At 44.8% G+C, this 26,933-nt stretch overlaps 1 protein-coding gene across 1 annotated transcript in view; it reads right to left on the bottom strand.

The window, feature by feature from the left end:
* The window catches only part of LRRC56 (leucine rich repeat containing 56), a 594,120-nt gene extending 568,537 nt beyond the window's left edge, over positions 1-25,583 (bottom strand). Inside the window, exon 1 of the mRNA XM_086958939.1 lies at positions 25,491-25,583. The gene's annotated coding sequence lies outside the window, so the exon portion shown is untranslated. The remainder of the gene's footprint in view (positions 1-25,490) is intronic.
* Positions 25,584-26,933: the final 1,350 nt, after the last annotated feature.

Here is a 26,933-nt window from a genome sequence, read left to right as displayed (position 1 = left end):
CGAATATGACTCCCAGTTTCCTGACCTTTGAAGTTGGAATGGGCGGTGTACCAAAGGCCGGTGGCCACCAGCATGAAGGCCATTCTGGGAGAAGAGGTCCAAAGATGACTACCACAGTCTTTTCTGAGTTAAGTTTAAGACAATTTGTAGCCATCCATGCTCCTATTACGGTCAATCCAATTTTTGAAGTTTTGGGCAACCTGTCCTCCATCACCCTTAATAGTCAGTACCAGCTGCGTGTCATCCGCATAAGATGTTAGGCTCATCCCATATGCTCTGATGACATTGGCAAGGTCCGTGACATAAATATTAAATAGTGTCGGACTGAGGGATGAGCCTTGGGGGACACCGCATGGCAGCGTGAGTTGAGCCGATTGGAACGGGCCAAGGGTGACGGCTTGAGTTCTCTCCGCGAGAAAGGAGGCAAGCAGGTGTTTGGCAGACTGACTAACGCCTAGCCTTCCGACACGATCGACTAGTATGTTATGGTTGACCGTGTCGAAGGCTGCTGATAAATCCAGCAAAACTAGGATTGCCGTCCCACCTTGATCCCGTATGGCCCTAACATCATCAGCTGCCTTGATAAGGGCGGTTTCAGTCCCGTGATATCTCCGAAAGCCATACTGAGAATCGTCCAACAGTCGGTGTTTCTCGATGTAATCTGAGAGTTGGGAATTCATTGCCTTTTCGGCCACTTTGGCTAAAAACGGTAGACTCGCGATGGGCCTATAGTTTTTAAGTTCATTTTTATCTAGGCAAGGTTTTTTTAGTAGGGGTTTCAATAAAGTTTTCTTTAACGAGTTCGGGTAGTTCCCTGAGGACAGGATGGAGTTGCAGACTTGTGTCAGCGTTGGTATGATGGAGTCCAGGACTGGTGGTAAAACTGAAAAAGGGCAAGGGTCTAGGGCAGAGCCTGTTTTAATTGTTGAGACTATGCTTTTTATGTGGTCCTCTGTCAGTTTCTGAAAACTAGTAAAAGCAGTAGTCGGATGTGGGCCAGGTGGAGCCATGTTCGTCGTAGATGGTTTGGATGCGAAAACTTGAAAAATATCGTCCACCTTGGTGAAGAAGAATTTCGCCAAGGCCTCACATAGTGCTTGTGAAGGAGGGGGAATAAGGTTGTGGGAGTTTCCTGCCAATGTCTTAGTAATTTCATATAGACGCTTACTCAAATTTTTAGCATGATCAATTTGGTTCGTATAAAATAATTTTTTTGCATTAATGATCATGGATTTATAAAGTGCCAGAGCATCTTTGTAGGCTTTCTTGCTTGCGGTGTCGTAGTTTTTTCTCCAACACCTTTCCAGGTTCCTATTGATTTGTTTTTGCTGTCTTAGCTCGTCGGAGTACCATGGAGCAGTGGGTTTTGATCTGTTCCTGGATAAAGTTTTAATGGGGACGGTGTTCTCGGTTGCCTGGACAAGCCAGGTATTGAATTGTTGTGTAGCCTCGTAAGGGTCGGTGGACACCACTGGACATGTATTGTCCAACTGAGTTTTCAGCTCTGTTAGATTTATATTCTTCCAATCTTTAAAGGGAGCATGGTCTATTGTGGCGAGTTTCTTATTTTGGAAGGAGTTGGTAGTGATTTTACCAAATATGGCATAGTGGTCGGTCCACGGCATTGGAAGAATGTCCGTTATTTGGAGACAGTCCACATTAGAGAATATGGCGTCTAGAGTGTGGCCTGCTGAGTGTGTAGCCATGGCGACTAATTGTTTCAGTCCCAGTGTTTCCATGTCCGATATAAGGGTGGCTGTGTCGGTTTGGTCAACCTGGTCTAAGTGAAAATTAAGATCGCCTAAAACAGTTAGTGTGTTTTCTGTAGCTAAAGTTTCCAACATTGTAGTAAAATTGGCAAGAAAACCAATTTTTGTCCCTGGAGGGCGGTAAACCAGAACTCCCTTGAAATTGAAGAGGGTGCAAAGCTTTATTCTAAACTGTAGTGCTTCACAGAAGGTGGAAGGGATTGGAGTGGTTCTGACGGTGAAGCGGTCTCTGGCTATAATAGCTAGACCGCCTCCTTTTTTCCTTGCTCTGTCTTGCCGATAGGCTTTGTAACCACTAGGTACCGTGGTGACCAAGTCTGGTTCTGATGACTCGTTGGTCCAAGTTTCGGTGACAAAAAGAATATCGAGCTTGTTATCAACGATGAGATCAGCTACTTCCTGGCTATGTTTGCATAATGAGCGGGCGTTAATGAGTGCTATTAAAAATGATTGGTCTTTAATAGTGGTCAACAGCTTAGGATGGGCGATAGATGCCTGGCAAAAGATCTGCTAGCGTCCTTTCTAGCAGAGAGAACCCAGGCAGTTATACTGGGCCAGTTTGAATCCGCTGAGCTATCACTGCCATGTGGGGTACCTCAAGGTTCATCCCTGAGTCAGACACTATTTAATATATATGTGTCGGACCTTGCCAACACCATCAAAGTGCACGGGATGAACCTTACCTCATATGCAGATGATACACAGCTGATACTGGCAGTCAGAAATGATGGGGAAGCAGTGGCGGAAAATTTCAAGACAGGTATGCTGGCCATTGGAAAATGGATGTCAGCAAACTGTTTGAAATTAAATTCCGACAAAACCGAGGTGGTCACTTTTGGCCACCTCAGCCCTAGCTGGTCCCCAACTTGGTGGCCATCATCTTTTGGCGCCGCACCCAAACCAGTCACGAAAGTGAGAAATTTGGGTGTCATCTTTGACGACAATCTAAATTTCATGGCTCACGCCAATCAGACGGCCTCCACGGCTTTTTACAAGTTACGTCTGGTGAGGAAGATCCTTCCTTTTCTCCCTACAAATGTGGGAAAGACACTGATTAGCGCCTTGGTCCTATCAGCACTGGACTACTGCAATGGACTGTTTGCAAACGCCCAAGTTAGGATAATTAAGAAAATGCAAACAATCCAAAATGCAGCAGCCAGAATTCTCCTTAACATTCCTAAATTCAAGCCTATAGCAGAATCATTGAGGAGTCTTCACTGGCTACCTGTCAGGAATCGAATAAAATTTAAGACGTTATGTATCGTCTACAAGGCACTACACCATCAAGCGCCTCAATTCCTGTGCGACCATCTTGTCCCATACACTCCCACTCGAATGCTACGATCAGCAGGACAGAATGACTTGGTAGTACCACGGACTAGGCTGGTCAACTGGGGAGACAGACGTTTCCTAGTTGCCGCCCCAAGATTATGGAATACTCTTCCACAAACAATAAGATCAAGTCCAAACCTAATGTCCTTTAGGAAGAAATTGAAAACTTGTTATTCAACCTCTGAAAACATTTCCAAGCTCATATAGGAGGGTAATACAGTACAGCGCCGAGACGCCTGCGGGCAATTGTTCGCGCTCAATAAATGCTAAAAATAAATAAAATAAATAAATAGAGGGACAGAATAGCTGCAATGTGGGCAGGTCACACTGAGATCGTGTGAGGGATCTAGTCGTGGGCAGTTTAAATCGGACGATGGTCTGAATTCTAATAGGGTCGTACGCGAATAAGAGATGCCGTAGGTGCTGTACAATCGGCCAGGGGATATGGCCCTCAGCCCGGTCCCGGCGCGGACCGGACCGGAACAGAACAGACATTGAGGTCTTTCAATAGTTTGTGTGAGACTTTTGGGGTGGGCCCAATCACACCCTGCTGTATGCTGCACTGGTACAACAGGCACACAGGTACTGGAACAGTGGATGTGCAGTACCCACTACTTCACAGTCACTAACAATGCTATTTACACACTGCGCCTAGAAAGGCGGTCACTGGCAGGACTCTGTGTTGCTATAATCGTCTGGGCCAACCAAGCGAATCTTGAAGGTCTAGTGGAGCAATGCCTCGAAATAGATCCTTGCGAGAATAATTGGATGAAATCTGTTAAATGAATCTATACAACCTCTAGGTTCAACTACACACAATCTAATTACATAACTACGTTCATCATGCTCATCTTACCCTGAAACAGATAGGGAGTATGTATCGGAGGAATCCACTTAATGTCTAAGATGCAGTAAGACTAAGGTTGATTTTCTACATATGGTGTAGCGCTGTTCTGCAGTGTCCCTTTTCTTGGGCGCTGTAGTGAGGGGGGTGTCACTGAGGTGATGGGTAGGCTGATACCAAAGGACCCGTTACATGCCTTCTAGGTGTGATGGCCAGTCACAAAGCATCGAAGTATGTGTGTTCCTTTATTGACTTAGACCTCATTTTTGCAAAACAACGTATTGCTATGGCCTGGAAAGCCACAGTAGTGCCCTTCATCCAAGACTGGTGGAGGGATACCTCAAGATGGGCATATGCAGAGGTGGCAGTGCTATCAGATACCTGTAAGAGGGACAGGTGGGGTGGAGGTGAACAGGTTACATTGTTGGACACGTATTTGGAGAAAGTGGAGGAGAAGTCTGATGTTCGCCTACCCTGAGACAATTACTTACTTTGGTAACGCATATGAGGGACACAACCACACTAGTCACCACACTCGGCCGACGGGTTCCGAGATCCGGCCGGAAGCTCCCCGGTAAGGGATTGCCTTTTGGCATAAATCCCTGGGAAAAGCCCCTCATTGGACCACCTCCACATCTGTGGACTGTGTGCCCATGATTCTCCAGGGCCGATATTCGGCTTTCGCCGATTGAGTCGAGGCTGACTACAACAGCTATCGATAAGCCAGGAAAGACTGCCGCCAGTGGATCACAAGCTTCATGGCCAAAGCACGGTTGAGCTGCTTGGCAGCTGAGAGGAGATGGGCTGGGGATCACCCCTCCGGTGTGGTTCACGGCCCTCACCTACCTTCCGGGCATGGCCATGGTTGCTCTGCTTCCTGCTACGACTTCCTTTTTCTACACCCCGTGGCTTCTGCTTTTTGCACCAAGTCGCTTTCCTCAGACAAAGCAGCAAGTGTTTGCAGCGAAGCTGCCGCCCTGGCGTCCCTGAGTGATTCCTTGACGACCGAGGAGAGAGCGGTGAGTTCCTGTCTTCCGCCATCTTGTTCCCCGTGGCTGCCCACCCATCAAGTCCAGAGTGCTATGTTTTTATTCACAAAGCACTTTATAAACCTTATCATTGGTTATAGGATGCGTATCAAAGAAAATTATATTTTTCAAAATATTTTGTGCCCACATAGGAGAAAAGGGATAAGGGAGGTGGAGGGTGCTGTGAGGGGATTCAGTGAAGATTGGTGAAGAAAAACAAAATATTCATTTACGTGACATATAAATCCAATATTCAATACACATATATACAATCCTAAAATGGTCCCTCTAAATCGGGGCCACATAAAAGATCTGCACATGTCAATACAATTCCTATGACAGCTGTACAAATCTTGCTGGCTGTAGAAGCTGGTGAGGTAGGCGAAAGTTGTCTACGTTTATACCTCACCTCCTGGTTACGGGAGACGCTAGTCGAGATGTGAGCATTCATTGCCCTCAGGTTCAACAACGCGGCATCCCCGTGCTCTCAAAATAGTTGGATAGATACCGAAATCCGAATTAATTAATTTTTCGGACTTCGATCCTCGTAAAACAAGATCACAACACGGTCGACTGAATCAGACCGCGTGGTCCGCGGCACGCCCGGCAACATGTCCGTCTTTTAAGGAGGTCAGACCACCGTCCCCACTTGTCCTGAAGAAGACCCGCGCTGTAAGGGCAACAACCCCTACATGGAATAGGGTCGAAACGTAGACAACTTTCGCCTACCTCACCAGCTTCTACTGCTAGCAAGATTTGTACAGCTGTCATAGGAGCCTGGTTATTAAGAATTGTATTGACATGTGCAGATCTTGTATGTGGCCCCGATTTAGGGGGACCATTTCAGGATTGTATATATGAGTATTGAATATTGTATTTATATGTCACGTAAATTAATATTTTGTTTTTCTTCACCAATCTTCACTGAATCCCCTCACAGCACCCTCCACCTCCCTTATCCCTTTTCTCCTATGTGGACACAAAATATTTTGAAATATATAATTTTCTTTGATACGCATCCTATAACCAATGATAAGGTTTATAAAGTGCTTTGTGAATAAAAACATAGCACTCTTTTCTCATCTGTGTTGAATAATTTCCTCTATTTTTGTTCATGTATCTCGTGTCTCTCAGTCCTGGACCCCTTTGTTCATAACAGTTATCTACCCAGGTCCCAGTGACTTACTTTGGGTTTAACCCTGTTTAATATAACACCCATCAAGTCCAGCACCCTGAGATTGATTTCCTCCCTGATTGGTGTTTTGGTGGATCTGAAATTCCTCCATGTTGTGCGGTTGGTCGATGTGACTGAGACCCGAGCCCTCTATCTTGGCGGCGTTGATCGGATTCTGAGATCTCCGCATGAGACCGGTCTTTGACATGGTTTTGTCAGCCTGACTTTCACCCCTTGACGACTCCCCCACCCCACCATTGCGACACCTACTCCCTATCAATAATGATGATCCGTTTGAGACATCCACTTCGCCCCCTGCTTCTGGCCCTCTCCACAGCCAGGGTGCTCCAGCTAGGTGAGCGAGACCGGCCCGGGTTACCATGGATTCCCTGCCCCCGAGTCGTCTGGTGGGTTTATGGACATTGACTTTGAGGGACTCCTGATGTTTAACAATCTTCATTGCCGGTATGATGAACTTGGTCCGATGTCCAGCTATGGGCTCAATTCCCCTCCCCCACCACCTGTTATGTTCCTTTTTGACTTGTTCTCGTGTTTGTTCTCTTGTAACCAATGCAACTAGTGTACCTGTATATTTACTCCACATCTATGTAAAGCGCTCTTATGCCTCCGGGTCTAGCTAGCACTATATAAAACTCTACAAATAAATAAATAGTCAACCTATATGTACTGGGAGGGATACCATGCCTTGTTCCACAGAATTGTCATGGGGCATTTATATCACAAGTGGTTGATGTAATGTAGCTCGCTGGGTATACCAGTATGCAACATACATGCTATAGGAAATATCGCATGCACAGGACAAAATCTATCTTGCAAGTAAATCTTCGATCTGTTTTATGATTGATGCATGGAATAATGATCAATGCTTCCCCTACATTGATAAGTTACCGGACCGCCAATTACGAAATGAGGTTCTGAGGGTAAGAATTGGGGTAAACCCTTGTTATATGAACAACTCGGTAAAACGGGCTATGATCAATGAGGAGTGAAGCTGCACTTGCTCTTTAGGGTCCAAATGTGATATGCTGCATATTTTATTTGATTGTCTGAAGTTTTTGGACTTACGTATTACATTTTTAAAACCAATTTTTATGAAATATGAGATTAAAACTAGGACCCAGGCTGTGACACTGATGACAGAAATGGCCCACTTAGATATTGCTGTGGCTATGGGGAAATATATGCAAAAAGGGAAGGCAGTTTTATATCTTTTTAACGAGTTTTAACAAATAGCTATTTTTAATACAGATAATCGCGGGCTTTTAGATCAAATATGTTTTAGAGGGTTTATGTGAGTCAATGAAATGTTTTATGTAACTTTTTGGATGAACCTTTTATCGACATGTATTGTTTGTGGACCTACGGTCGAATAAACGTGAAATAAACTTAAACTTGAACTATAGCATCAAGTAGCAAACCTTGATGACTATGTAATCAAGAATCTTGTTTTGTTCTAATGCTTTTTTTCATATGTCATATGTTTCTCCCTGTTTCTTCTCTCCAGTCAATCTCATTTGTTTTTATTGATTTATTTATAGGCACATTATGGGTAAAATGTATGACACTGCAACTTGTATCACCCTGCTCCTTTCTATTAGGAAGATGGCCCCTTTTCTGTCATCCCAGGCATTAGATACAGTGATTTCGGTGATAATTCTCTCTTACACAAATTCCACTTATCTTGGCCTTCCGACAGTGCATTCCCATAACTACTGGTGGTAATTTACAATGGTGCATTATTAACTCACCCAGTTCACTTGATCCCCTCAAGTCTCATTGGGAGGGTTCAGTGGACCCCTTGAAGGATGAGGATTGGCGCGATGCCCTGATGGCCCCCCACTTACTCACAAACTCCTCCAGACTAAGACTGGTGCAGACATATTACCTGTATTACGCATATCTCCCCCCAACCGTATCCACCAAGCTGGCCTCTGTCCCCACTCTACTTGCCCTCGCCGTGAGGATGATCCGGCAGATTTCTATCACATGGTATGGACATGCACGAAGATACAGCACTTCTGGACTGCAGTGACTAGAGACCTCTTTGAGGTTTTGGGATGGGTGGTCCCTCTCTCCCCTATTCTAATTATTCTCAGGGTAATGGAGGGTGCTGATGGTACACAAGCGGAGAAGACATTTCTGGGCATGTCCCTCCTGATAGTTAAGCGTGATATAGTCGCAAAGTGGTTAAGTCCTAACCCCCCAATCCTCGCACAGTGGAGGAGAGGTGTGGACTGGTGTGCCCAGCAGGAGTGTGTGGTCTTTGAGTCACTGGGTTGCCCCCAAAAACATGGGCCGGTGTGGGGAAATGGCTAGGTCACTTCTGTAACTAGACTGTTGTTGGGGGGCATGGAGCATCACATGCAGTGTCTGCCTTTTCATATAAGTACACTGCCTCTGCAATTGGCCATGATGTGTTATTTAATAATGTACTACTCAAGTGCCGTATTTGAATGTTTTTACACGGCCAAGTTCTTTGGCCTAAAATCGAATAAAGTTTATTTATAAAAAAATAAAAAACCAATGCCGCCAGGCTCATTTTCAAACTTTCTCATTCGGCCCAAGCTACACCTTTGCTGTACAATTTGCACTGGTTACCGGTGTCTCAATGAGTACGGTTTAGGGCACTCTACAATGTTTTTAAGTCATCTCATAATCAAGCTTCTGAATTCATTAATGAAAGGTTTTCTCACTATTTCCATACTCAGTTGTTGAAATCCTCTGGCCATACACCTGCTGACTCTTCCTTGCTTCAAGAAAGTGAGGACATGAGGAAGTGTTTTTCCTGCTTACCGCAGAAACTTTGGCACTCCCTGTAGGAAATTGCGTTACTGGTTGAGAGAGGTGAAACAGTCAGTCAGTCAAATTAACTTTATTCGATTCAGTTAAAATCATACAAAGTACATAAAAACAAGATTATTTACAATTAAAAAAACTATTAAACAATTTCTTTGCAATCGAATTAATTTGACATGATAGTTAAAAAAGAATTTAAAAAGTTATGCATACTGGTTTGACTAGTTCATACATTTTCTTGTTCTGGACGCTGCCACTAGGAAATTTGCCATGGCAAATGTAATGCGTATGTTTCCCAGGGATTTTAAATAAAGCATGGCTGGTCTCACCTGTAGGAAACCAGCTTCCCTTAAGAGAGGTGAAACCCTATTCAAGCAGTAACCACAATTAGTGAACCACAAGCAACCCACAAATTAACTGGGGGTCAACCTTCTTGTGGCTTGGCAGTAAAGCAGTAAGAGTTAACTTAGAGTCAATACGTAAAGTATTTATGCAGCACACAAACAGGAATAAAGTGAAAACACAACAAAAGAAAAATGCCACACCATCTTAACAAACTGGAGTAAAATGTAATAAATATTTTGAAAGCAAAATAACGAAAATCCAATTAGCATAACAAGAGATATGCAATTTTAAAAATGTAGGTAAAAATAGTGCTTAACCCTTTGGGTGCTGGTGAAGGAACCACTCCGTCACCAGCCACGGACGGGCTGGGCTAATGACGGAATGGTTCAGTCACGACCTGGCCACCACGCCTGCGCGGCAGTGATTTCACGCCTGTGCTGAGCATTCTATTGAGCAGGCGGGGCCGTGATGCAACCACTCCGTCACAAGCACAGCGTGCCCGAGGCTCGTGACGGAGTGGTTCCGTCACGAGCATGGCAGCGCCGCGTGGCCCCCCTCCCCCCTAGTGCTGCGGCGGACTTACCGCCGCAGCCAAGGGGTCAAAGCACAAAGCACCAACTGTGGTTATCTGGTCCTGCTGGACTGGGACAAAGTCACAAGTTCGGACTGATGGTGATGGAGTGCAGGGACCAAGTTAGGCCTGCTGGACAAAGAACCTTAGATCTTGGTTGCGGAGCATTGCGAGATCCGGCATTGAAGATGCATCACACAGTGGCAGTTCTGATGAACTGTGGACCTGTGATGCGAGGTCCTGCCTCAAGGATGCAGCAGTTGCTGGGACCTGTGGGGCTGCGATGCGAGTTCTTGTGTCAAGGATGCATTGTGCAGAGGTGCTCCAATGAGCTGTGGGGCCCTGCATCGGGAATATGACGCTCAGTTGTGGTTCCGATGTGGAGATGCATTGCACTGCGTTGGTTCTGACCAATGGACCATACCTGGGCTGGATGAGTGCCTTAAAGCTCACCTCCAAGGGTCCACGGCTGGGGTGGCACCACCTGGGGAGCGCGTAGGACTCACAGCAAGCAGAGTCCTGATGAAAGGTTCAAGGTGGTTGGGACCTTTTCTGCCCCTGTGGCTCTGATCAGGAGGCCAGTCAACTAGCCCTTGGAGTTGCTCTGGTGGTCCTGGGTTCGAGATGTAGGTCCAGTCCTTCTCACTCAGACAGTAAAGTAGCATTCCCTCTTGCAGCAGAGCTGCACAACAGACATACGGAGCCTTCCACAGGTCCAGAGGTGTACTAAAGACATTTTGAGGGTGCAATATTTAATCTTGGTGCTCACTTTGAAGTGGGAGAAGCTTCTAGAGTCCTCCCCCTACAGAGATATCTGGGATTGCCTGTCTCCCTGCCCAGGCCACAACTTGACTGGGGACACAAAAGACTAGTGTGAAACCCACTGTGCATGTGCTGAGGCAGAGTCTTTGTGATGTGAAAGTGTGGTAGGTGATAGCTCTGTCCCCTTATCAAGTCAGAGATGGCCCATCCTGCCAACACATGTTCCCCCTTTGTCTCACTGTCTGAGAGTAATACACAAAGAAGCACAGTGAGGTACGTGTGATTATCTGAAAAAAACATGTTTCTGTCCTAGAGGCACTTATTTTGTTAAGTGCAAGATCCCGCATCCAACCTTAGGTGTCATGCTTCATCATTGGGTCCCTCCTCACACCAGGACCAATGATACCTGGTGTGGGCTACAACTCTCTATAGTAGAGAGGAGCTCTTAAGGTTTTTTCAAGTAAGACAATCCCTTGTGAGAATGAAGGGCTGGGTTAGTAGTGCAGAATTCCAGGTGTGTGTAAAGTGAACTAAGATTACCTCTTAGTAGGCTGAATCAAATCTCAATTCCCCCCAGTGGAAGAGTGGTCAACTTGATTCTGCCTGACTCATGGAGTCAAAGCAGGTGGCTGACGTGAATATATATGATACCATCCCGCAGTCTTTCACTCCGCAGGGAATCGCAACGCGGTCGTTACAACGACCGCGTTGTGATTCCGCATATCATTACTCCGCAAGTCAGAACAACGACTTGCAGAGGGGGGCGCTGGATGTTGGAATAGTATAATTTACTATTCCAACTCCAGTCTGCGCGGACAATAGGGAAGGTGTTGGATTTTAAATCCAACACCTCCCCCCCCCCCCCTCCGCAAGTCGTCGTTCCGACTTGCAGAGCAATGGTATGCGGAATCACAACGCAGTCGTTGTAACGACTGCATTGTGATTCCCTGCGGGGAGAAAGATTAGTTGTTAACGGCATTTACCGACTGACGTAAAGTCCTCTTCCACTCTGACTGCCTTCACTCCATCCACCAAACTCTAAATTGGGCCCTCAGTAACCAAATAATTTCTAATTTAGACCTTGGACAGGGACATCTTAGCCCTCCCCCACAGTTCAATTATTGCACTCTTTCAGGTATTTCACCCTTTATGACTCGTTACTTTCATGCCTATCTGTTTTTTCTCAAATTATTGTAGTAAAGTAGTATGGGACAAGAGTCTGTTTTATCTCTCTATGCTCCCCATGTTTTATTGAACTGGCAGTGCATATTATGGCCACCATCATTGGTAGGTTGTAAAAAACTTTTAATGTCTGGGAGTGGAGATGTACTTCCAGATTCCAAGTAAAACCATTTCCACTGGCATTTCAAAATTCCAACCCAATTGCTTTAGTTGTCTAATTTCACTACAGAAGGTTTTTATATCGGGTATGCCCATAATATGTGCAAGAAGTGTACACCTTCCAGGATTGCTTGCACAACTTTTATCTTGGGTTCTACCAAATCGGGTCAGTTGTGTTCTGTTGTAATAAGTATAATGTAGTATGGTCAAGGCTAAAGCCTACTCCTACGGCCACTTACCTCTGGTATTTACATGTTTCATTCCAGCCAAACTCTTAAAGGATCCCAGGTCGTTGTCCCACCTGGTTTTGAGCCTATCAAGTAGTAGCTGGAAATTATTGGGTAATGTTTTGTAGACTTGGGATACCACATTTGTAGAGTGGGGCAGACAACATACTATATTCCAGCGGGAGCTCATCTCCTACCTCTCGAGTTGCCCTAAAATGTCAGTGGATGGGACAATTGGAGATTGCCATATTGCTGAAAGATTACTAGATGGTATTCATAATTAAGTGTCAGCCCCACCCCTGGTCCCATGTGCCACCCAATTTGGATCTGCCAACAATCCTACCTCTGGTATCCCTTTAGTTTCAGTAGTTATCTCATTGTTGCTGCGACCCAAAATTTAGTTTCCAATGTAAGTTAGGTTATGTTATATGACTTATAGAGCGCACAGCTGCCCCAGCAAAGGGGTGTCCCCGTGCTAATAGCAGTCAGAGGGAGAGGACCACCAAAGAATAAACAGACTAGGGTGGAGGGAAAAGATGGGTTTTGGTTGCCTTGCGGAATGCCAGATAATTCTTTAGACTAAGAATGGACAGTGGAAGAGAATTCCAAAGCTTGGCCACCAGTGTGCAGAAGGCACGTCCCCCCGCCCGCGCTCTCTTCACCCTGGAAACCACCGCCAAGTATTGGCCCATTGAGCGGAGGTTGCAGAGGGGATTATAAGGCACGAGCAGTGAGGCTAAGATGGCCGGGGAGGAGGAATTAAGGATCTTAACAGCGATGCACAAAGATTTGAATTCCACCCGTTTGGTCACCAGCAACCAGTGAAGTCGGCGGATGGCAACAGAGGTAAAACAAGTCCTCGGTAGGCCAGGAAGGGTCCTGGCCGCTGCGTTCTGGACTCTCTGCAGTCGAAGAATCTCTGACTTATTAGCCCCCAAATATAGTGAGTTGGCATAATCCAATCTCGACAAGATGGCAGCCTGGATGATGACCTGCTGAGTAGATGGGTCAAAGTATCCTAACAATAGTTTAAGCCCACGCAGAATGCCCATACAGGCTCCTGCCACTTTCTTGGTGTGGGCCTGGAAGAGCGGAATCTACCCAGACACTCAGGTTCTTTACTAACTGTTTGGGGATGGGGACATGGCCCACAGTAGTAGCCCACCACTGTTCGCTCCACAGCTCGCCATCCCGCCCAACCAACAAGATTTGAGTCTTACTAGCGTTGAGCTGCATGCAATAGCAGACATCCACTCAGAGATGGCCAAAAAATTACTCAGGAACGTACTGGCATCCTGAGCTGAACTGCAAGAGTGTGCCACAACCAACTGAGTATCATCAGCGTACAATATCAGTGTCAGGCCTCTACTCCTAGCCACCGCTGCTAAAGGTTGAACATACAAATTAAACAGCGTAGGGCTCAATGCTGAGCCCTGTGACACCCCTTGTTGAATGGTATGGGTCCGAGAGGAAAAAGGGGGAGCCGACACCTGAAAGGTCCTCTCAGAGAGGAAGGAGGCAAACCAGTCAAGGGCCGGCCCCATGATCCCCACCTCCTCCAACCGTTGCAACAGAATCTAGTGGGAGACTGAATCGAACACGGCACTGAGATATAATAGAATCAGTGCCGACGTACGTCCCTCATCCAATGCAGCCCTCAGATGTACAGTCACTGCCAGTGGTGCTGATTCTGTGCTGTGGCCAGGGCGTAAGTCATTTTGGGAGACGTCCAGGATGTTGTTATCTTCCAAGTAGCTTGTCAGAATGGAGTTAACATGGGACTCAGGAATCTTAGATATCCATGGCAGGAGAGATATGGGACGAAAGTTCTCCAGTTAGGTTGTATCCAGAGAAGGCTTTTTTAACAGGGGGGTCACCTTGGCTTGTTTCCATGTCCTCTGAACGACTGCTCTGGACAGGAACAGATTAATCACCTGATACAGAGGAGCCAGAAGCAAGGGCAAGGAGTTCATAAAATGTTCTGGTTTTAACGGGGTCAGCAGGGGAACCTGATTTTACCTTGTTGCATAGCACACGCAGCTTGTCCTGCGAGATGGAAGGAAAGGACACAAGAGTGTAGGTTGTGTAGGGGCTAATCGCTGAGCCCAGGACTGGGGAAGCTGGTGAGAAAGAGTTGTAGATATTCTCCACATTTTCCACCAAAAAGGAGGCAAGAGCCTCACATTGCTCATCTGATGCAATGCGAGGTGCGGGGGTAACCCTTGCTGTTTGAGATCTTTGAGTATACCAAAGATACATTTAGCAGGGTTTTTACTGCCCTTGATCTTGGCTGCATAGTAAGCTGCCCGCTCTGACTGGATGGCCCTATGGTAGGCTTACCATCCCATCTCATTAATTGGGTTTACATTTTGCTAGATTCTGATCACTGTTGCAATATGTGTTGGCGATGGCCTCTGGGTTTGCTCCCAAATTAGTGCCTCACCAGTCTCCCTTCTCAATGTGACTAACACTGGGCTCTGCTGCGAACCAAACACCAAGTCATTGATCACAGTCAGTTGTGACGCCCAATAGTATTTTCAAAGGGTTGGCAGGGTGAATCCACTATAGTAAACCCCTCTGCACACAATGTTTACTGCTATCATGGCAGTCTTTCCGTCCATATAAACAATGTAAATTGTGTCTGATAGCACAATGGTCTCATTCCCCATCCGTGCTCTCTGAGAAAACCTATTGACAGAGTCATACATTAAAATCACCCCCATATCACCAAATTTAACAATGCCTTACAGCATATTGGCTACCCATTTACCTAGTCTCTCAAGGACCTTTGCTTGAAGTCCCCGATCCTCTTTACCCTTGCGATAGAACCCCTAGCCCAGCTGCTACAACGCGACAGGAAGGCATCGGGTGGTGTTGGTCAAAGGGCAATGAAGACCACAATGGCATTATATGCGGATGACATCCCTCTCTTCCTCTCACATCCATGAATCTCCATGGTGTACTGAAATCTTGGAGCTATGTGGGGAGGCTTCAAACCGCTGTGTCAACCAGAGCAAATCATTGCTGGTGCCGCTTTGCCGAGGAGATATGTGACACACTTCTGTAACCATGTAGCACATGAGCTTAAAGTACCTTGGGATTCGCATTTCCACAAACCTTGAGGTCACCAGAAACCTTAATCTAATGCAGAGGTCTTCAAACTTTTTTACTCTGAGCCCCCCCTAAGCAAAATGTTTTGAGGTCGGCCCCCCACCAAAACTTTATGGCAAGGATTGGGGGAGCGGGAGCGACATGGCTGCGTGCAGGGAGCGGGGCTTATGAGATGATTTCAGGAATACTTTTTCTTTAGCTTATGAACCACACAAAATATGAGACTTATAAAACACTTGAAGTTAATCAGCATGTTATTGGCGGGCGCAGGGTTTCAGATATATGTTAAACTATTGTTATTATGGAATTAATCAGGGAATCGAGGGTGAAGGAAATAAATAATGTGCTGATCCTGCAAAAAAACTTCCAGTCTTATGATTAGGGTTGCCAGCTCATTATTTTGATGTTGCAGACGGCACAAAAATAAACAGTCACCTAAAGCCCTATTTAAAGCACTGATCTGGGCGTACTTCGAAAAGCAAATATAAAGTACTTTTAAATGTGTTCTAGGGGTGCCTGAATCATTCATGACTGAGAATAAAAGGAACAGACAGAAAGTCACATTACAAATGAATACATATTTTTTTAGTTAAGACCCTATTTAGTGTCAAAGCAAGGTCTTTATAGGGCTCTTTAAACATACATGGCTAGCATTTTTTCTATTGGCAACCCTTTTTTGTATTGCTTTTCATGAAATGCATTTTCACACTACAGCAGTAAGTTTAAAATGCAAATGTAAGGAATAGTCGGGACCCAGGGGGTACTGGAAAAAGAAAAAAAAACTACGCTTAGGTAACCAGTTTCCAAATGTATGGAAATGGTCTTTAAAGACCCGTGAAAAACTCGACTTTGCTGGAATCTAAGACTCCAGACACTGCCCAGCCGAGCCCCCAGCAGCACACCCACTGATCTCTGGCCCCACAGCACTCTGAGGCCTTTAGAGTAAATGAAGACAGCCTGGAAATTAAGCAAATGAATATCGCTGCACTTCCAGGCGTCTTCGTTTACATGTGCTGGCAGAGGCCTTTGCGCCCACCTGGGAACCCATCCACGCCCCCCCAGGGGGGCGCGCCCCACAGTTTGAAGAACTGTGATCTAATGTCTCTCATGCAGACCACGAAAGCGGATATACACCGATGGGTGTGATTACCACTGTAGATCTTAGGGAAAGTCGCCCTATTCAAAATGATGATTGACCCACATTACCTGTATGTATTCCAAAACTTCCCACCTCCCTCTCGCCCGCAGCAGGTTTCGGACCCTGTCACCTACTCCTTCCTATGGTCCAACCACCCTCCCCACCTAGCGCAGGAGAAATGCAGAAAGTCAGTGCACGATGGTGGAATGGGCATGGCATATCTCCAGCTCTACTACAAAACAGTGCATCTGCTGGTTATTAACAAGGGGCTGACGGGGTGGGACGATCCGACTTACAGACCCAAACTCTCACTCATAGTACTTGATCGACTGATGGCAATCCGGTAAGACAGCCCGATCCCACACTGCCTCACTAAGGTCACAAACGTGGTCTTCGACTGTTGGTGGACGGGTTTTATTGATAGTGGGGTGGGAGAAAACTATTCGGAATTATCAACGAAGTGGGGGGCAGCTGAAGGGACTACTGCCTAATCGGGGTGGGTACCATCATGGCCAAACGTGACATTGCCCGCAAATGGAGATGAGTCACTCCTAGTGTTTCCGCAGGAGCGAGATGCAAGATTCGATGCTAGAACCCAACTTCACCATCCACCAGAACCAGCCCAACAAAGTCAAAGCTCTCAATGGTGGGATGGGGAAGAGGGGTAAACAAAACAAGGAAAGTGAAAAGGAGATGTGTCTCAGGTGGGCGTCTCTCACAGCGTTTGGATGGAGCTGTTGGTATGTATTTCCTGAACAGAAATAAAACACAAGAGTTATTCTATAACTAAAAAAGGGAATGTTATCTATATGTATATTGATTTACTCTGTTAGTATATCTACCTGGTTACAGTCTCTCTTCCTTTCGTAATTAGGTATAGAAAAGTAGAGAACAGAAAACAGTCTTGATATAACTAGAAAAATAGAAGGAAAAGGAAAGTTGTAGATCAAGTGTTCCATGTAAATATGCCGTATGGTATGTAATAATAAATAGTGTAACTCCTCAACATGTGTTATGAAATAATCCAGTTAAGCCCCAAAATCTCACATCCAATATATACCAGGAAAAAACAAAAAACAAATTCTCTCATACTGGATAAAAAATACACAAAAAGGTTTGGGTCCATGAAATGTAAATAATTAGCACCGTGCAACATTAAGATACTAATAATATATATATATATGACGAAGCTTGTATAGCGAAACGCGTCTGTGTGGGGTGAGGGGGGTATGCAATAAATAATTCACCAAATCGGATACCTGAGTGCTTGCCGTCCTTTCGACTTCATTAAGTTGACACGTGGTGCAATATATGTATATATATATATATATATATATATATATATATATATATATATATATATATATATATATATATTCTTTGTCTTTACAGTCAGTAAGATGTATCAGTACTTTGAACAGGATCTCCACTCACCGTGGAATGCATACATCAGATAAGTGCTTCCTATCCATAATACCAAGCATGCATAAACATTGTTACCGTCCTGATGGTATATGGATTTTTTGTAATACTTGTATTTTCCTCTCGTTTGTCACAGGAATAATGAGCGACGCTTTCCATGAAGATCTACACAGGATCAGCAGAGGAAGACTCAAGAAATTACTGTGCATGCCGAGGAGCCCGTCGGCAACCGAAAGGAGAATGCGGAAAGAAGCAAAGACCTGAAGCAGAACAATCAGACACCTGAAGTGGGTTTACGCCGGTGCGTCCGAATTGTTAGGGAGGTGCATAAGTGAGGTAAGCACGAGGCAAGGTGTACACTAAACGCGAAACGCGTTTGTGATGTCCGTGGCCCTCACATGCCACTGCCACTCGCACATGTGCGAGGAAGAGCGGAGCACGCCGGACAGCAAGTGATGCACAGGAATGGACTGGTGCATACTGCTAGAGGAGCCCATATATGCTGTTAGGGGTTGTCTGAGGAAACAAGTGAAGATCTGGGGCAAATGGCTTGATTACTATGGACTTGGTCTGAAGGACCTACTACAATGAGTGGAATAACCAAAGCACATGATAATCTGACAGCTGGTGTGAATGGTGCTTGTTGGATTATTCATGTTTTGTGTTGTATTGTTTATACTGTAAATAGCCAATAAGGTTGTTTATCAACAAAAACAATCTTCCGGATTTCACAGGAGGAGCTCAACTAATGCAAGCTAAGGGTTTAGGACATGTGGAGTCAGCTCTTGGAGATCAGGAATTCACTCCATCAGAGGCAGCAGGGCTCAGGCAGGGCCAGTTGCAGCAGGGCAGCTGGGCAGTTGTAGGGAGGCCTCTGGAGCGTGTTGTGTCCCTGTAGCCCTTTCACTCTGGTTAGCCTGGGAGTAGGGGACTAGTTATAGCCTGCCTCCTCAGATAGCAGGGCCGATCTCAAGCAGCAAGTAAGTCTTCTGAAGAACAAGGCAGGCCTCAAGCAGTAAGGCAATCCTCTAGGAAATAAGGCAGGACTCAAGCAGCAGGGCAGTCCACTAAGAAACAAAACAGTCTTTCTGTAATGAGCAAAGGTCCAGGAGTGTACTGATGAGTGGCTTAGGAAGTCCAATATGTCTACCTGGAGCCACCCTTTGAAGAGGAAGAAACTTCTAGGCCACGCCTACATCTGGTTCTGGGAAATTCCTTTCTTCCCCTGCTCAGGCTCCAAGTCGTATAGGGTGACAAAAAGCTGTTGTCATGTTACTTTGGTAGTATGGCTGTAGTAGCCCTTTGAAATGTAAGTAGGGCAGGGAACAGCTCTGCCCCTCCCATTCTGGCAGAATGGCCCTCTCCCAGCTACACCCAGGTCCCACTGTTCACTGTCCAGGCCCAATACATATTCCTGATGGGGGAGCAATTACTTGGCCCTGGCAGCTGAAAATTCCTAGAAGGCCTCAGAAAGCTTAGGGCAGGAAACTGCCAACTTTCTAAAAGTAAAAGACAAATGATAGAAAGCACTCCTTCCCTTATTAGAATTCTTGCTCAAAAATCATGTTGTCCGTAAGTGCGTGCGATCAGATGCTGTGCACCCCCAGCACACAGCTCATACAAAATGTATACCTAAGGGCACATTGTCGCACCCCATCTGTTGCACTACGAAGTGGCAAAAACATCCCTCTGTTTTAACCACTTGATCCAATTTTATCCATAGTCATCAATGTAATCAATAATCATACTGTTCCTTCTCACGTCATTTTTCAAAGCTTATTAAATCAATCATTTGAATGTACAGGTTTGGTTCCTTGATAACTGGATGAGGAATGGAATCTTTGGGAGACACAAGGGCCATCATCCAGTCTGTATATATGTCCACACAAAATGTGACTGTATCTCCATTTAGGGGAAGAGTCAAACCATAGAAAACTACCTCCATGGTCCACTTCACCTCTTTATCAGTTTTCAATATGATTTCATTTCCTGCAGCAGATTGAGCATTTAAGGCTTGTCCATAGGGGACACATTACTGCATTTGCCACATCTCGACCAACACTTTCAGGATAGCAGTGAAGTACACTCAAATGACCCTTATCATTTTGAAACAAAAGTTGCTGCGACCTCCAATCGCAGTACATGTTTCTTTTGTCTTATGGTGCAATCTGACCTTGAGGTGCCTCTCGTTGAAAATTAACAGGATGTTGTGTCTTCTGCGCTGTGAAGCAGAGAAGGACAGACAGCTAAAGAAATAGGCTCTAGCTGGATCAAGTGGTTAAAGGGAGGGATGATTTTCCCACTTCGCAGTGCGACAGATGGGACGTGGCAATGTGCCCTTAGCTATACACTTTCTAAAAGTGGCATTTTCAAAATTATAATCTGAAATTAAACTTTACACTCAAAGAGGATTTTAAATGTCCAAACATGATATTTCTACCTGCTCCCAATCACAAGTTAGCACGTTTTAAATGTAATAAGGTAACCCAATATTATCCTATAAGAGAGGTAGGCCTTGCAGAAGTTAAAAACGAATTTAGGAGTTTTTCACAAACAGGACATGAAAAACCTAGAAACACATGTCACACTTTTTAAGTATAAAACACCCTTCCCCATCGGCTGCTTAGGGCCTACATTTGGGGTGGCTTATAAGTATTAAAAAAGAAGGTTTAGGCCTGGCAAGGTCAAATTGGTAGTTTAAAACAGCACTACAGGCAGCAATGGCAGGCTGGAGACATGTTTTAAAAAGGTACTTTTAGTGGGTGGCACAATGAGTGAGACCCACTAGTAGCATTTAAATTACAGGCTCTGGGTGCCCAGGGGACCATATACGAGGGCCTTTCAAGTAAATTAAATGTACCAAACAGGTGTAAGCCAATTCTACTATGTTTTAGGGGAGAGCACAAGCACTTTAGCACTGGTTAGCAGAGGTAAAGTGCACAGCATTGTAAAAGCCAACAAAAACAGGTTCAGAAAACAGGAGGGGTGCGGGCAATAGGTTTGGGAGTGACCCTGCAGAGAATGCCAAGTCCAGCCTGAACCATGCCAAACTCTTACACAGTGAACCAATTGTAATAATCGGGTGATCTTGTGTGCCTCAGAACCTGGGTATTGATAATAAAATCTACAGTCGGTTCACTCTTACAGTGGGCTTAGAGCCTTCCAATTGCTTACCATTGATTAGCTTTATTGTCCCCAATTTGCTTACTTCTTATTCAATGGCTTTCCTTCCACTTCTTGTGTTTGTCGCTCCTCTGGACCAAGCTCTTTACCTCCCTTTAGATTGGTTGTCTTGTAGTTATCCACTGTCCACATTCAGGGAGCTATTTAATTTTTGTCTTCCAGCACTCCATGTGGCATCTTGTTTTCTAGCTTTCTGTCTGATATATCCCCCCACACACAAATACCCCATTCCTTTCTCAGACTTGAACCTTATCCCTCTCAGCTACTCTGTAAAAGCAGAGCCAACAGGTATATTTTGCCAGGGTATGACAAAAAGTAGACTTTAAGGATTTTTTTTGTTTAACTTCCTGCATTCCACATATTGCTGGATGCTGCATTATCTGAGCTGGAGTTTGAGGCAGAAGGTGATGTGTCCTTTCCTGGAGGTCCATAAATGGGCGACTGCAAAGAACCAAATGGCACTTGAATTTGTTTCTATTCTGAGTTCCTTAGTAAGTCATTTAGGCCCTCACAAGCATTTTCTTTTAAATAATGGTATTTGTTATGCTTTTTAAAATTCTGTTCAGAATTTCCTGAGTAAAATATATTGGTTAAAAGTATTGAATTCAATGCACAGTTCTGAGGTACATTAAGAAAGGTTTATTTTTTCTGTAGTATCTTTGTTCTTTTACTATGATCAAACCCAAAATTTGCAAAGAAGCAGTGGCAAAGCATATCGACTGGCACTCATAGTATAGAGTTGAGACAGCTTGAATTTGCCTGTGCTTGTATTTTCTTAAGCTGTCTCTCCCTTCATAGTACCCGAGACCCTTTCCTCTTTTAGTCAGAGACAACTGTAAACCATGCCCCTGGCCTCAGGCTGTCCTTCCACTTTCACTGTGCTTACTTCTCTGTTTGTTCCATGTTCCTTTATAGGTTGAGCCTACTAGACAGCGGAAGAGGTGTCTACTGTGAGGCATTTTGTGGCTGCCCAACAAACATATAGGGGCTTGTAACCCGCCCTTTGCTTACCATTGGTTTTGTTTCCTTTTCGTTCTCATAATCTGCTTCTTATCCGTATCCTAGCTTTTCAGTCTTGTGTTTGTCCCTCCCATGGAGCAGTGCCTCTTTACAATCTCTTTGACTGCCTGGCATTGCTGCTTCCACTGCTTGCGTTTCCAACACCACTTTTTTCTTTTGTGTGAAGCAGTCTATTAGAGTGGATGTGATTTCGAGTCATCTCCCTTGTGCATGTCTCTCCCCTCCACTCTGTGTTGCGCTCTCTGTTGCCTGATTGCTTATCCATGCCCTCTCCAGCTTGCACTTGCCCATGGGCTTCTCACCAGTGCTCCATCCACGCTCCCTCTGTGGTGCTTTTGCCAACCCCCATTTTGTTTTTGCTCCCTTCCCACATTGCTTTTGCATCCCCTCCAGCCCTTCTCCCCCTGTTGCTTTTGCATCCCCTCCTGTGGTGCTTCAGCAACTCCCATACTCTCTCCTGTGTTGCTTCACTGTTCCTCCCTTACCCTCTCCTGTGTTGCTTCGCCTTTACCCCGCCATCTTAAAAAAATCTGGTTTGCTCTTTTTATTTTATTTTTAGTTACCAATCGAACATAAATCAGTAACTAAATAGAAAACCGCACCCATGTCATTTTTTTAGGGACAGTCCTAAAATATTACGCTAGTGGCCTCATCAGAGACTTTTTTTAAGATACCCACGCTGCACAGCATCAAGATAGCTGTGCAATGTGGCTAAAACCATTGTTAAAGCCAGTAGGAGACAAAGCTGATACCTATTGGCTTGTCAATGCCTGTTTAATTTGAATTCAGGTTTTGATAGCACCAACCCTGCTGAGAGGTAGTTCCATGTATTTATAAGCTTTCTTTTGAAAAACGTATGCTATTCCTGATCAGATGTTGTTCGCCTGTCTCCCGTCTGTTTTTTTGGGGGTCCTTGTTTTAGTCAGGGTAGCACACCACTTGAACAGAAGCACAAGTAGGGTAGGGCATGCTTTGCCACACCCATCTGTGAAGTTGGGTCACAGTCACAGCTTCGTTGGGTGCAGGAATACGACTACTTTTCAAGCGCAGCCCTGGAAAATACAGACCAACGGACAGGAAGGATTGAACATGGCCTGACATTTAGAAGCTGGCAACATGCCCTACAATGCTAGCGGCAGATAGGTTTACTGTTGTTTGCCCAGAATACAGCCCACAAGTTAACACCCCTCCTGCAGAGATGTGCATTTATCCACTAAGTACAAGGTTAGAAGTGACAAGCAGATGCAGCCTTGTGTTCTTTTTAGAAGGCCAGCTGTATCTTTGTATGTTAACTTGTCTGTTATCCAATAGTAACTTACTGAATTGAGTTATCATTAAATTCCAACCGTGATAGTGTCAGACAATGAAAGACAATGCATAGAGAGAACGGTAGTGGTGTATCCAAAATTGGATAAAACCGCACATACACAGATAATAGTATAATGGACAATAATGCTGGATGAGTAGAAGCAATCTTTAGTTCTTAAAGACGGAGTGCTACTGGACCACTATCCCCCACTACCAAGAAGGATCAATGCCAATCAAAAGATTGACAAGTGTACAACCAAAAACAAGAGGTCAAAGAGAGCACAATCCTGAAACGCATGTACATATAAGACTAGTGGGTCATATAGTAACAACAGTATTTAAACTGTATATAATCTATAGTTTCCAATTTTAGGACAGAACAAAGGAGCAGATAAAGTTCATGTTTATATTATTTGAAGATCCATAAAATTTGAAGTTGATAAAAAACAGCCGACACGTGTTTCGTCAGTACTATCAATAAGTAATCAGACTTTTTCAAGGCTATAGAAACAGAGTATCCCGGCGCATGTGACCTCTTATCTAGGTCATATGACATTGACCATGAGACTCAGGAATCAAAATGAAAAGCAAGGGTCCATGATATCCGATAAGCTCATCTGCAATGTAATAATATGGAACATGGCAGATCAGAGTGCCATCTTGAACTCAGCTAAAGTTAAACAGTCTCCTCATATGAGTAGTGTTGTTTTCAATGAGAATAAACAATATAGACTCCCTGTAGGAGGTACATAAGTGAAGTTCCAAAGTAGGTATACTGGACCAGTCAGAAGTCGGGATATTATTAACAAGTGGGGCACAGAGCAAGCGTGCTGTAGTATGGCCTCGAAGGGGTTAGAGGCGAAAATGTAGTGAATGGCACCACCTGATAATGACGCCTGGTCATAAAATGTATGGATCTTCAAATAAAGAAAATGATAATATGAACATGAACTTTATGAGACAATGAAAGGCCCCTGCAAGGGACACACCCTCTTTTCCAACAAGAATATGGATAGCAGACCGGTAATGAATTGTTTCTCCAAGCTTAATTACAGACCCGATAATATTATGATATCTTGAAGACAAGCTATCAGATTATTGCACTGATCAAAAGTTGCGTCAAGGCCAGAAATATTGTGTATCTTCAGCATACAAATATACAAATAGCCTGTGGTATCATTCAAGAGGAAACATGAAACTGGGGGTGACTGCAGAACTTCACCAGAAATTATTCTCTGGACGTTTAAAAAAAAGTACCATGAGTTTAGTGATGACAACATTGCTGGGTGGCACTAAACGTAAAGCAGTATAAGCATGCACTGTGTGTATTCTCTAGTATTATCAACCCGGCAGCTGCAGCAGAACCCCTGTCAAACCCACTCTCTTCAGCACCTGGACATCAGATATAAAAACTTGACTGATAACAGATGTAAGTAGTTCAACTAACCCCGGTGTTTTCTTTTCATTGGGGTGCTTGCTATTTGCTTTTCTCCTAGTAAATTTACTATACAAATCAACACTGGGCGAGCGCATGAGGAAAGTGGCAACAAGGCTGCTCCACGTCACTTGCACGTTAAAACAAACTCCAAGAGCTTTATGGATTAAGCATTTTAGGGGAGGACTCCAATCAGAGACGTTTTTACACATGGCATGGGTTCCTGTACGCCAGTTAAAAACGTCTAAAAATCCAACCCGCATCGACTTATTTTTAAATTAATAATAGTGTAGCAGGGGAGCGTCTTAACAACCCATTAGATCCCAAGAAAATCATAACTTTTCTGTCATCTGAGCCGGAGTGGAAGCTGCTTGCATATCAGTAAAGGGGGCACACGGGGCTATTTGGAGTGATAGTAAAGTCCAATGTCCCAACACAAACATGTGGTGTAGTTATGTTCTTAAATAGAAAACTCTAAAACTACAATGAAACTTAGCAGATAACTCGTAGTTGTAATTTTACCCGCCAGATAACGCCAGGCTATGGTGACGGTCTCTGTCTTTGTCCCGTGTAAGGCACACGCGCCTCAGTCTTAAAGTCTCTCGAGGCGGGGGAAACAATTCCTCGATTAGCCAAAACACGTTGCAGATTGAAAGCGCTCACCTTTCCACGGAGGGCTTCGGTTGTTTCCTGGTGGGAGTCCCTGGGCGGCCTGCTCCGCTGGCTGTGTGATGGTTTCAGCTTCGGCTAGGCCCTGGTCGCCATGGCAACGCGGCACGAAACAGGCTGATTTAAATATGTACACACATCGGGCCGCCTCCCTGTAACCAGAGCCAGCCAGGCTGCCTGTGTGTGGCAGACGGCTCTGCCCGTGGATGTGAAGACTGCCGCCAGGAAGAGGAGCAAGCAGACATCATTCCTTGAATTTGAAAATATAAAAGTCCTCTTTATACGTATGCTTAACGCGGGGGCGCGCCTGTTTGCTAGCGCTCCCAATTTTGACAGCATTGGACGGGAAGCCAAAGTAATGGGGATACAGTCAAATGGATCCCACAGTTGGGTCAAATCAGAGTCTGCAATTGAAGCTCTATCTTCTGGCTGGCCCCACAATTACTCAATGGCCGCTGGTTACAGTTAAACAAGCTTTGTCAAAGCCACGAGGTCTCGCCTATGCGAGAGCGTTTTGCTTTGCCAGTGTGTTTCAGCCAGGGCACAAGCCCTAAAAAAAATAAGTGGCGGAACTAACCTAGTTAAAAGTATGCAAGTGACATGACGGCGTGTGACATCACGGCGCGTGACATCACAGGAAGTGGCAGCATAAGAAGTGACATCAGATCTTAAGCCCTCGCATATATGTTTAACATGGCTATCATGAGTACATTGGAGCACATTCCGAGTATACATGCAAACCCTCCTGATTTAGGCAAAATAAATTTTTTTAAGCTACACATAAAACAATGTTGCCTTTTGTCAGCGTAAACTTCCTCCACCCATAGTGCTTTACAAGAAAAAATATTGCTATTTAAATTATTACGACTCCTCAGGAGTTATGACATAAATGCTATTTATTTTGTGTAAATACTTGGAAAGACCAACACATCTGACATTTTTACAGGGCATGCCTATCTCCCAAACAGATGCAAAAACAATAATTGATGGACAGAATGCAGAACAATGTCATACATTCACCCCAGTTTGAGTGAGAAATCAATCCTAGGCAATTTCGGTCAGTGCATAATATGTAACACATAAAACAGGGAAAAGCAAACAACGTGTATTCAGCAAATAATGTATAGGTATTTTAATTATATTAAAATTACATAAATGTATAAATTTGTGTTAGAAACAATAGAAGGAGGAGCTACGACACCAACCAAGAAGGCCGCATAGTCTCCCGGCTCCGCTGACCCCCGTCCTACGCTCGCTTATCGTGTCGAATATCCTGATCTCCTGCCCCGGAGTCGTGTGGGTGAACTAGTCTGCATCCCGATGGTGTGATCGCGGAATTTTTCTGATGTTCTGGTGTGAAGTAACATCGAAAATGTTTTGAGGCCTAATCCAGACTGGAAGCCGGGGTCTCGATTGCTGGTCTACCCGGGTCCAAAG

This window comes from Lissotriton vulgaris, chromosome 2_1, assembly GCF_964263255.1.
Source record: "Lissotriton vulgaris chromosome 2_1, aLisVul1.2, whole genome shotgun sequence".
Lineage (NCBI taxonomy): Eukaryota > Metazoa > Chordata > Amphibia > Caudata > Salamandridae > Lissotriton > Lissotriton vulgaris.
This window is presented reverse-complemented; position numbering and strand designations above follow the sequence as displayed.